General features: G+C 33.2%; 1 pseudogene; it reads right to left on the bottom strand.

The window, feature by feature from the left end:
• Positions 1-7,811: 7,811 nt before the first annotated feature.
• LOC116743191 lies at positions 7,812-8,808 on the bottom strand (annotated as a pseudogene).
• Between the last annotated feature and the right edge of the window lie 3,680 nt (positions 8,809-12,488).

Genomic DNA, 12,488 nt, shown 5'->3' with positions numbered 1-12,488 from the left:
ATATTTATTATTTTTCTTTTGCAGTTTGTAGATGATAGTATTAGTACATGTATCTTTTTTATTGTGTTTAGTATATGAAGTTTTATTATTATTTGTTCTTCCAAAGTTACAAAACATCTGCCTCTCAATGAATCTGTGATCGATCCAGTTTGCTGATTTCTTTTGAAATAAAAGTATTCCTTAGATAGATTACAGATTTATTTGTAAGCTCCTATTTCTTGCAGTGAGAATTAGGTAAGGACCAAAGGATACACTGTAGTCTGCATCAAGACTATAGCCACAAAGAACGGGCTAGGTTCAAATAACACAAGGGGTAGAGAACTACAGGCATGAAGAAACATTATTTATTATTTCTCATACCACAGAATAACTTCTTTGGAAGGAGATTTACACTCAGTCTCCCAGAGAGAAACAACACTAAGAAGAAGTTCTTTTTTTCAGTGTTTCTCAAATTTCCAATGAACATTGGAACTATATGAGGAAGTTTTATTCTTTTATTTTTTGACTGGGTTGTGTGGCTTGTGGGATCTTAATTCCCTGACCAGGGATTCAATCCAGGCCGTTGGCAGTGAAAGTACAGAGTTCTAACAACTGGACCACCAGGAAACTTTCTGGGGAAGTTTAAATAATACTGATAACAGTATCTCATCCAGAGATTCTGATCTAATTAGTCTCATTTTTAGTTTTGCATGAATTATTTTAAAACTTTCCAGGTAACTTCAATGTACATCCAAGTGTAAGAATCACTGTCCATGATTAGATTCCTCAGCTTTGTGTTTAGAGAGGGTTAGAGGTGGGAAATGTACATTCCAAAACTAGTCAGTCCACAATTTCTTTTTTCAGCTTCTCATTCTGAGCAGGCTTCTGAATTGTCCTGATTTTAACCCTCTGCTGTTCTAAAAACAGAGGGCTGAGATATCACTTGAAAAACAAGCTCTGAATACCCTAAAACAAGGTAGGAAAGAAATAAGGGCAGAATTAGAAGTTTATTTCCTGTATCATACTCTGATGGACATATGTAGTCTGGAAAAACTACCTCCTCATTACAACATTTCCAAGAAAAAAAAAAAATCTATTTCCCTCACTTTAGCTCAGTTATTCTTATTTCCATTATTTTGGTCTTTTGTTGTGGTAATTCTGAGGAAGGAAGTCAGCAATTTACACTAATTTAGGAAAAAAATACAACAAATGAGTGAATATAACAAAAAAGAAGCAGACTCACAGATATAGGGAACAAACTAGTGGTTACCAGTTGGGAGAGGAGGGAAGGACAATATACAGGTGGCTTGGTGGGAAGGAGGTACAAGTTGTTGGGTGTAAAATAGGTTTAAGGATGTATTGTACAACACAGGGAAAATAACCAATATTTTGTAATAACTGTAAACGAAAAGTAACCTATAAAAATTGTATAAAAATTTTAAAAGATCTATGAAAACTGTCTAGTTTCATCAGAGGAATTAATTCAGACATTTCTATCAATGTATCTCTTTGAAATTTGGCTTATTTTATACCTTTAAATATTAATTAACTCACTAAGTAAGCTCACATTTTGAAAAATAGAACATTTCATTTAAAACAAACAAACAAACAAAAAACACATGCTATTAGGCATTTAAGAACTAGGAACAGGATATATACATTTTATATCTATAGTACCTAATGGAGTTATTTTCTAATAGACATCAATAAATAGCAGTTGTATAAATTAATGTATTTTCTTAACATGAAAGCTAGCACAACTGAATAAATTAAGGAATTCAGTGTCAGACCTATCTATATTATGTGATTTAAGGTATATGAGGCAATACACCATATTAGCTTTTTATTAATGATCACATTTTCCAAATTAGTGTAGTTAAAATTCATACATAAAGTATATTTTCAGCCATGTAAATATATTCAATATATAGTTTCTTTCCATATACCCATTATAGTCAGAAACCACATCTTAAACAAATACACACTGCCTAAATTATCTCTAAAGTGATTAATCTATTTGGCATAAAATTATGGTCTACTTAATTCTTCTGCTTTAATAAAATTAACATTTATGTATGCCTATCATTTCTTTTGTGGTCTTGGATAAGTCATATCATCATGATGGAAATCATTTTCCCCAGTAGAAATTGAAAATTGGACATGATAGTCTCTTTGTGACCATTTCAGTTCAAAGTGTACAATTCTTCTATGATTACGTTAGATTAAAACATATGAATTGCCAATATTCTACTTTCATTTGACTTATTAATGTAACAATTCCATAAAGTTTTACTTAGTATTTTTGGCCTGATTTTTATGCACCTGGTCTCAGCCAGAACACTATAAATATATTGGGTACTTGGTAATTTAGAATTGTTTTTAACCATTGGAATCGCTGAAAGTGGAAAGAGCTGAAAGAAAGAACATAGGAAATAAATCTGGACAGATCATGAAATATTTCCACTCTAACACTTGTCTTTGGCTATCACAGAACACACAGTTACATCCAATCATCAAGACTTGTGGAAACAAATAATTTTGTGATATTATTTGTGATATCTTCCTGGCTTTAAGGTGACCCACATCCTTGACAAAATGTAACTGGGTTGTTTCCATAGTTACAGTAAGTAGAATGTAACAAGCCTACTCATCTCCTTTGTTTTCAACCTTGTGAACTAAGGTTTTCTTTTTTTTTTTACTTTTTCTTTTTGCCAAAATAACCCCTTCATAATGCTATTCAAGTCATTTTCTGTACCCCACCACAAACGTGAAGAATAATCGGCTAATATTTTTCACTTGTCTCCTAGAAAAAAGTTAACTATAATGCTGTTTGACTATTTTGACTATTTGATTTGTAGAAAATTTCAAATGGACTCAGTAGCTTCATGTTCATAGACATAATGATTCAAAATTTTAATTATATGTATATACACAGAATTTTAATAGTCTTCTCCGTAAAGGTAAGCACATACCCATTATTTACTATCAAGTGTGTCATGTGTTCTATTACAGTGCCTGAGAGTATTGAGGGTATTTAATTCCCCTAAATATGGTACCTTTTAATGTGGCCAATATGTCGGTAGGAAATGTGTTTTTTAAAGGTAACCTTCAACTTCAGCATTTTAAAAATAATCATAAATCCAAATTAGTGTAGTTCAAATAAGTACCTTTAATTACATGTTTGTATATGGCAACCTCTTATTATAAATGACCCTACACTAGGAGTAATGTTTCTCTTATACTCAGTGATGTAGATTTAAGGGAAGCCTATGTATAACTCCAGAAGGTATTTCTCTGTGAAAAAAGAGCCTTTGTATGGAGCCATACAAAATTGTTCCTTCAGTCACGCAAATTGATCAGTGGTGCTACATTGTGCTTTTATAAATATTGCCTAGAGAGATGATCATCTGAGAAAACTAGACATTTAGATTCATTTTTACTTATATCTATCGGTGGATTTTGAGTAGTATCAAGAGACCAAGTATTCTGATGTAGTAAGTTAGAAGAGTGATATATTAGGAAATGGGTGCTTTACAAATAATGTAAATTTAAATGACCACTTATATATTTAGAGATCTTGTGTTATTGATTTGCAAATTTCAGAGAATTGTAGAAACTTTTTATTTTGGTTGGGTCAACATGGTAAAATTTATAACTTTTAAGTAATATATGTAGTGTGTAAAGAGTGTTTTTTATAAGGGCTACTATGTCTACATACATTTACATGAGAGAGCAAAGGTGGTATATTAAACACATAATTTTATATTATTAATTTTATTCATAGTATAGGATGCATATATTTAATTATATAACTAAAATTCATATAGTTTTTAATATCTTATTACAGGTTGGTGGGTAATTGACTACATACAGGACTTTCTGTAGAGATATATTTCATAACTAGCTACACTTCTCTAGGAAATATCCATTAAAAATCGGGTCTTATAAGTTCTACAACACTGAAGCATGATCTATAAAAATTTCCTACTCCTGGGTTAGATTTTGATATTAGATTCAAATAATCATTAAAGTGTTAAGTTACTGTAGTACAACTTTAAACAAAGAACTATCGTTTATGTCTAATTAATTTTACTTTCTTACCTAGCCATTCTCATGAATCTGCCACAGGTGCACAAAAGATAGATCTCTCTTTGATCATGAGAGTGAGATACAGTAGCCTCTGAAAATATTGTCTATTTCTTATCAGATGGATTTATCTCTTTAACTTATTTGCATCTGTTTCCTTGTATCTTACATACAATCAGCAACAACTTTTTGCTACACAAATGTTTTCTTAGGACAATCTTGATCATCATAATTTAATAATGGGAAATGGAATTAAGTGACTTTGATTACCTTTCCATGATGAAAACAAAAACAAAAATCTACATCAATAAAGTTAATCCAACACATTTTAAATAAAAATGCATAGCTATATGAGCTAATTCTTTATTCATAAATTTTCAGTACCAAATTAATGTAATTCTTTGCCCAAATAATTTACTTGTTAATTTAAAGGGAACTTCTAGAGTTTAGGAAAAAAAGAAAATATGTGACACTAACTCCTTGGGTCAGTATTTTCTGACTTGAAAATCTTTAAAAGGATGTTCAGATGTATGGGACTTACATTTAAATATGGCTTATACAACAGTTTCTTCTGAGAACACACATTTTTAAAATATTTTGTATTCTATGCCATTAAAACATGAAATTATATCTCACCAAATTAAATAAGATTGAGCTAGGCTAGGGTAGAGCAGGAGAAATTCTCCCTCCTACGTTCCTTTTCCAATTTAGACTATATAATTTAGACTAGGTTACAACATCTTTTTTCCTCTTTAGGATCCTCTGAAACAGGTGGTATAATCACACAGCCCAGGTACATGAAGCTATTATAAGTGTAACAACCAAAGTTATATCATGAGAGGCAATTAAACTGATATACTCCAAATTGGTCCTACTAAGCCATTGCTCATGTCTTTTGATATATTATCAGTTAATGCACTCTGAAATTCAGAGGCAAGTTGCGTAGCACATTCAAAATAATCTTATACAGATGACATACTATCTTGCTATTAAAAAAAATAAATCTTTCTACGTACCAAAAAATTATATTCATTCCTTAGGTGAAACGGTCATAGGAAATACAAACTTACTTGAAAGTGCAAGAACTTGTAATGTAGGATTTCAGGGGAGACTTCTAAAATCTTATTATATTTTTTGATCAACTGCCTTTCTTATAAATGTCAATATTTTTTATCCTGAAATTCACCCCTTGAATTTTACCTACCTCATCTAGCCCATTCTTTCTAATCTATTCAGGCTAACTCCTTCAAAAATCTGCCCTTCACCTTCATCTGCATACTGTTAGATGTTCATCCTCCCTTTATTGAGACTTATCTTCTCTGCCTCTGTGATTGATGATCTCCTTTTTCATCTCCTCAGGACTGTATGTTATGGGCCCCATACAAAACAAGCAGCTTTTTGGGTACCTTGTTAAATGGCCTGGAGTAGTAAACCCAAAGAAGAATATGTTGCCTCCAAATCCAGAGGAAAAATAAGTGTTGTGCCTTTTTTCCGGTTGTTAGGGAACAGATGTCACAACTTATCCTTCACCTTAGAAGGGACACCACTGGACTACTAGAAATTTCACTGAAGTTGAAGGTCACTGAAGTTTTGACAGATTTATTTCCCACATTCTTACATATACATATCTTACTAATGTTAGCATAGTGACTACAATGTGTGTGTGTGTTCTGTTTCTTTGGAGAACTGTAACTGATACAGATTTCGGTAACAGGATTGGTTCTAAAAGAACAGAATCTTACAGATGAGCTTTCTGGATTTTTTCTGGGCTTTCTAGAATCCTAGAATTGGTTCTCTAGTCTGAATAGTTTTAAAGGCACTAATAACCCTATTTCCAGTGCTAAAGAAGTCACTGGCAGTCAATGTCATGATGCAGCAACAGAGATATGCAAAATATCACTATTGGGTATTTGTAATTAAATACTTATAAAAGGCATTGTTCTGGGTCACCATGTAGTTGATACCTTAAACATTTCAGCTAAATTAATGAGTTTAAATAAGTTGACTTGTTACTGCTCTTTGAGTTCTCTCACTTCGCTGCATTCAGATCATTCTTAATAGATATATTGGTTATTTTCATGAAAACTATAAATGTTGTCAGAGTTATACTAAGAAATTTAACTACTATGTCTCCTAAATACTGTCTGACACCTCCTTTTCTGTCACAATTGCTCTTCCTTGTCCCCTAAAACAGAAATTCTACTCCTTTACTTGTGAAAACCTGCCATCTCTTTGGCACATAGTGAGATCTATATCTATATCTCTATCTATCCACATATCTGTATACAACATTATACATATTATATCTATGTTATACATAGATATATCATAATTTTATATGTTGTCAGTTTATAGTTATTATAAAAAAAGCATCTTCATTAATTATTTCCTTTGTGTTTCCCAAGAACAATAAATGTCCTTTTACATGTGCCCTCCTGAGCTTTGATTTGTCTCATTTTTGAGCATGTTCACAAATACATGTTTTATTGCATTTTTGCTGTTGCTGCTATCTTTTTTGGTCAAAATTCATTTTTATTAATAAAAATAAACACTTATTCCAGTTTCAATCATTATGCTGGAAGTTACTAATTAAAAAATATAAACAATCACTTAATAATCCTGTTTTAACTAAGACAACAAAACTGTGGCTTAAAAAATAAAAATATTCAGCACCATTTGATCATATACCTTTCAGACTTTGTTCTTAAAGTTTCTGGAACTTTCCTGTCTGTGAAGTACAGGAGTTGCTGAGTTATGTGAGGAACTCTCTCTGTGGCAACCAAAGAGAAGTTAAGCAATCAGTCTATATTCAGCCTGCTAACTTGGACTATACAATGTTCCCTTCCTCTCCACTCTAGCTCAGGAGGGACATGTTTCTAAGCACTGAGGTATGAAGAGTTCAACTGTTATTAGTTGGAAAGACCAGTTCTAATAGCAAATAATGGTAAATCTCCAACACAGATGCTACTGTCCTTAATGTCCTGTGGTTTTAGGAAATTATGTAAATATTTTGGATTTAGTTCAAGTTATTCAGAAATAAAACATGTTTAATAATGTTAAACTACTCTGCCAGAGTAAGTGTCTCCTGGTTTAGTATCCTTATAAAAGAAAAAATATATATATGTAAAATACATGTAGGTAAATCATAGTCTTAAAGTATACTTGGAATACTGCTTTGTTTAAATCAAAATCTAACAAAATGTCTTCAATTAGAAGAAGCTAATGAAACTAAATCCAAAGTTATGACAAGGGAGACTTGCTCTCAATTAAAGTTGTATTGCTTAGAGAACTTAAAGCCATTCTAGGCAAGGTTAAGGTGGCACTTCCTTATTATTTACTACACATAATTTCAATCAGGTTGGGCCAGAAATGAGCATTTCTAAATATAATATTTCAGAAAAGTCCATAGAAGTGTTTCAAAGACTTTTATGCAAAAGAATGTCTGTCTGTCTTTCTGTTTCGGTGAGTAGTATGCCCATCAGAATTTCTTAATAACACACAGAAAAAGGCCTGATCAGATGTCACACCTGATCAGATGTCAAAGGAATGGGAGGTGAACTATTAGGTCACCCGTAGAGCTTCTGCTAGCCTTTTAGTATATGCTGTTCACCAGTGTGAGTCAGGTGGACTTTTGTGAGAGAATAGTGTTTGGTAGCCAGGAGATTTTTGTGGCATTTCTTCCTAAGTGGAATACACAACAGATAAGGGAATAGGGGAGGTAATACAGGGAAGTTACTCTTTCCAGCTCAGAAGGAGTTGATGAAGCCCATAAATGTATCCAAGAAGCCCATGGGATCCTCTAGCTGTGGATAGTGGCTAATGTGGTCATCCAGAATGACACTGTGGACTGCAGCAGCATTTTCCTGTACAGCTCCGAAAACTCTGGGTAGGGATTTACCAGATCCAATGGCCCTTAGATAAAATTAATGGGAATAGATACAATGACAAGAGCTCTCACCCAGTGTCTTCTAAACTTTTTCATCTGATTGATATACTGCAAGAGACTGTCGATAACCAAGTTCCTGTCATTGTGGTGTATCCCTGCCCACATGTCCCACAGCTCACTCTCACTCTCAGAGGGTCAGGTGTACAGCCCCAAATCTGAGGAGAAACCTCAAGAGAATACAAAGTTCATCAGTCACGTGAGGATGGGTGACAGCATGCCTCCATCTTTGAGAAGGTTTTGGAGAAGGAGAAGAAGGTGAGCTTCAAGAAATATACCTCCATTTGACAGACAGAGACTCTTAATGGTAAGCTGACCAGATCTATTCTGCTTGAACCTATAGAGAAGCTCCTGAGCAAAGATATCCCCACAGACATGTGACAACAAGTTGATCCTACTGTTCTGGAACCCCAGATGCCGGAAAAGCGCCTCCCCAATGCTGACCTGCTCAAATATGGAATAGTCATGTGGTCTTGGTTTGTCACTGAAACCAAAACCTAGGAAATTGAGGACAATCACTCAATGAAACCTGAGGGTCAGACTTCCCATATCTTGTACCAATCATAGCTGGACATTGTAAAACCATATAAAAGCACGACTATCTCCGGACTTCAAACCACACCCACAGAGTCTTAGTAGAAGATACCCAGTCCCTTTTAGGTAAAAAAAATTGCCTGATGACTTCCATGATTGAAGAAGAGAGGAAAGCTGGGGGTGACGGGAGGAGGGGTGGTGATGTGCAGATAGACCGCAAGCAGGGGCATAGTCAATAGCCCCACCTTAACCTACCACTCCCTCATCCTGATTCTGGTAAGACTTGGGCTTCAAGACTCCGTGTTTGGAGGACACCTGTTGCTGCTCTCTTTAAGTGTTTTTATGAGTTTTTCTTTTTTTTCTAACTTTATTGTGGAATAATTGGCATAAAAATTTGTATATATTTAAAGTGTGTAACTTGATGATTTGATATACATATACATTGTGGAATGATTAACAAGATCAAGACAATTAATATGGTCATCACCTCACATAAGTGATGTAGTTAACTATTTATTCCCTGATTGTTTTGATTTAAAGGAATCTAAAGTCATAATACTGAGTCATTGCATAAATAAGTTACCTTGAAGAGAGTCTTTTTTCTTTCTAAATTTAATATTAACAAGGTCAATACCTAGACTGGTAATAAATCCCTTGATTTATCCCATTAAGGTGCATGTCTTTTAATTTTGTGTTCTTGTGTTTTATTTCAACTGTAAGCACTCTTTGGAGAATATTAGTACTTTAGTAAATGTTTGTCTATTTCTCTAACAGTGCTAGAAGGATGTGAAGCATTTAATGATTTTGATATGGAACCCATATTCATGATGAAAACTAAGACAATGTTTCTTTCCTTTCTACACCAGGGATGGCCTCAGGTGTAATTTTGACTAGAGTTTTTCTCACTAGGGCAGGGAGCTCTATTGTTGAGGTATTTTTTGTTTTTTTGTTTTTGTTTCCAATTTTGCGAAGAAATAGTAGGCATATTCCTTCGGGCTCTCTTAACTCAGTTATGAAACTGATTGCCCATTCCTCTAATATGCTTGGAAATACAAAAAACAAAAAACCAAACCAAACAAAACAAAACACTGAAGCCATTTTCTGCTCATTATGGTTCTATAGAAATACAAAATCATCATATCTATTGAGCAAAGACACTTTGAACTCTTTCCCAAAGTGAAGGATTAGTTCCTTCTGAAACTTTTATAAGTGCTGTGGCCTTAATATGAAAATTGTTTTAAGTTGGAAGTCACTCAGACTGGCTTATTTTAAGAAAAGTCCATCCTGGGGAACAGGCTGCACATAATTGACAGCAGTTCACCATCTTTTTGGTTGATCTTTGGTTACTTGACCTCCCTAACTTAAAAGAATTGAGTCAACAACCCCTGCTTATCACAATAAATAAACTTTATAATCATTCTTCTATCTTCATATGCTTCATTTAACTCAGTATCCTCTTCTGGACTGCCACAGAGATACCTGTGACCAATACCAACTGTCATGGTTACATGACTGCCTGTTCACTGCCTCCAAACTCCCTTACCTTCTACTCTTCTGCTAGAAGTACTTTCTCCATTTGAAAATATTGTATCAACATCTCTTTCTGGCATGAAACAGTACTCCAGCTCACCTACTATAATTCTTAATCTGGATCTTAAGAAAAAGATCAATATGTACTAAATAGAATAGTCATTGACTTCCATAGACTCCATAAGAGGTAACTAATTTTCTCTAAAAATAATATATCAGAAAATAATTTAAGGCAATGAATTAGTCATAATATAGCCTTAACTATTATTTTGGGTATAGTGGACCTAAAATATATTCCTGCTTAGATTACTACAGTGAAAGGAGATACACCATAAATTACATAACTCTTTGACTGCTGCTGCTGAAGACTCAGACTTTTACAGGTTTGTTATTTCTCCAAACTCCATGAAAGAATAAACCTCCAACCATTGTGAATTTCAATGCTCACACTCTTAGATCCTTGTAGAAGACAATTGGACTAGAGACCAAGAGAGGAATGCTTCATTTACTCTAATGCATAAATTTTCTACTTGAGCTGCTATGTTATGTTACTCTAAATTGGCTATCTCCACATTTGGGAATAACGCTAAGGATTATGTTGGGTGAGCTACCGGTGTGTGGTGAAAACATACACAAATAATTAAATCAGAATTTTGACATTTGATTTACATTCATTTTTATGTATTTTTTAAAATGTATATCTTATAGATATATTTCAATGTACATTTTGTACTAGAACCATACGGTATATAAATAATTTGCATGTAAGTGTGTATTTATTAAGGTGTAGTCAAAAAAAAATTTTTTTTTACGTGTGGAGTTAAACAATAAGGAAATTTGTAGAAACTGCTTCTCCAAAGGACTGTTTTAACTCCACAGTTCCAGATACCTGGGAGCCTGTCATGAGCTCCAAAAAGTAGACCAAAAATTGATTTGTGATTTTGAAGGAACTTCCAAAGTGTTTTCTAGAGTGGTTATATGTTTTTACCATTTCATCATTAAGGGTTGAGTGTTCCAGTTTCTCTACATCCTCATCAGCATTTGGTGTTGCCAGTGTATATATATTTTTTATGTTTGTCATTCTGATAGGTGAGTAGTGATATGTAAACAGCTAACCACCAGAAATTTCTCTCCTAGGAATTTATTCAAGAGAAATGAAAACCTATGTTCACATAAAAACCTGTACTTTAATGTTTAATAAAGTTGTTACTTTACTAATAATAACCAAAACCTGGAAACAACCCAGATGTTCTTTAATATGAGAATGATTAAACAATCTTATGGTGCATTCAAATCAGAGAATACTATTCAGCAATAAACAGGAAAAAAAACACTTAAAAACACAAAAATGTGTCTGAATCTCTGGGTAATTATGCTGAGTGAAAAATAAATCCCTAAAGGTTACATACAGTATAATTCCATTTAAATAATATTCTTGAAATGACAAAATTATAGAAATGGATAACAAGTTAGTGGTTGTTAGAAGTTAAGGAGAAGTGAGTGAGAAGAAAGCAGATATGACTATAAAAGGACAACATGAGACATCTGGATGGTTATAGAAATGCTCTGTTTCTTGACTGTATCAATGCCAATATTCTACTTGGGATATTGTCCTATAGTTTTTGAAGGATGTCAACTTTAAGAGAAGTTGGATAAACAGTACATGGGATTTCTCTATATTACCTTTTACAACTGCATGTGAATATACAATAACCTCAAAATAAAAAAGCTTGATTTAAACAGTAATATGTATGCCTTCCTTTCCATGTCTGGGTAATCCTTCAAAAACTGATGTTAATATTTTTATTCTCTTATATATCCTTCAGTACAGTAATGGTGACAGAGGAGAAAAGGAAGGGACACATGGCCAAATGAAGATCATTGTAAAGTTCAAAACTCCTGAAGGTATTTTCCATCCCGTATTATATTAACAGTTCAATAAATAAAACATTTTCCATATTTTGTAATGTATTTCAAATGTATTTTTGTATATTTGAGTGAACTCTCAAAGGTCAGTTGATTACTTTCACAAATTTGAACAAATTTCAAGCTGACATTAAAAATCATTGTAATCAATTTTCCAGATTGACCTATATTTCTACATTTTGCCTCCAAACATTTAAATTTTGAAAGGCTTACTAAGTAGCTCTTGTTAATAATTTTCCTGAACAAGTTGATTATTCAAATAGTATAGACTAAGGCAAGGTCTAATTGTTAATTCTCTAGATTAATTAATCTCTCCTCCTATTTCAAGGCAAACATACTAAAACAATAGACATTAAATATATAACCTGATCTCTCTCCAGAATGATAAATCAAGCATATCCCCTTCATTATTACTTAGTATCAATAGAAGAAAAGTGTTATAAAGATGCTTTCTATTATTGTAGTTGAAATTGATATAAATGTTCCTACA

Source organism: Phocoena sinus, chromosome 18 (assembly GCF_008692025.1).
Source record: "Phocoena sinus isolate mPhoSin1 chromosome 18, mPhoSin1.pri, whole genome shotgun sequence".
NCBI lineage: Eukaryota > Metazoa > Chordata > Mammalia > Artiodactyla > Phocoenidae > Phocoena > Phocoena sinus.
Note: the sequence above shows the minus strand (reverse complement) of the source record. Positions and strands in the feature narration are given on the sequence as shown.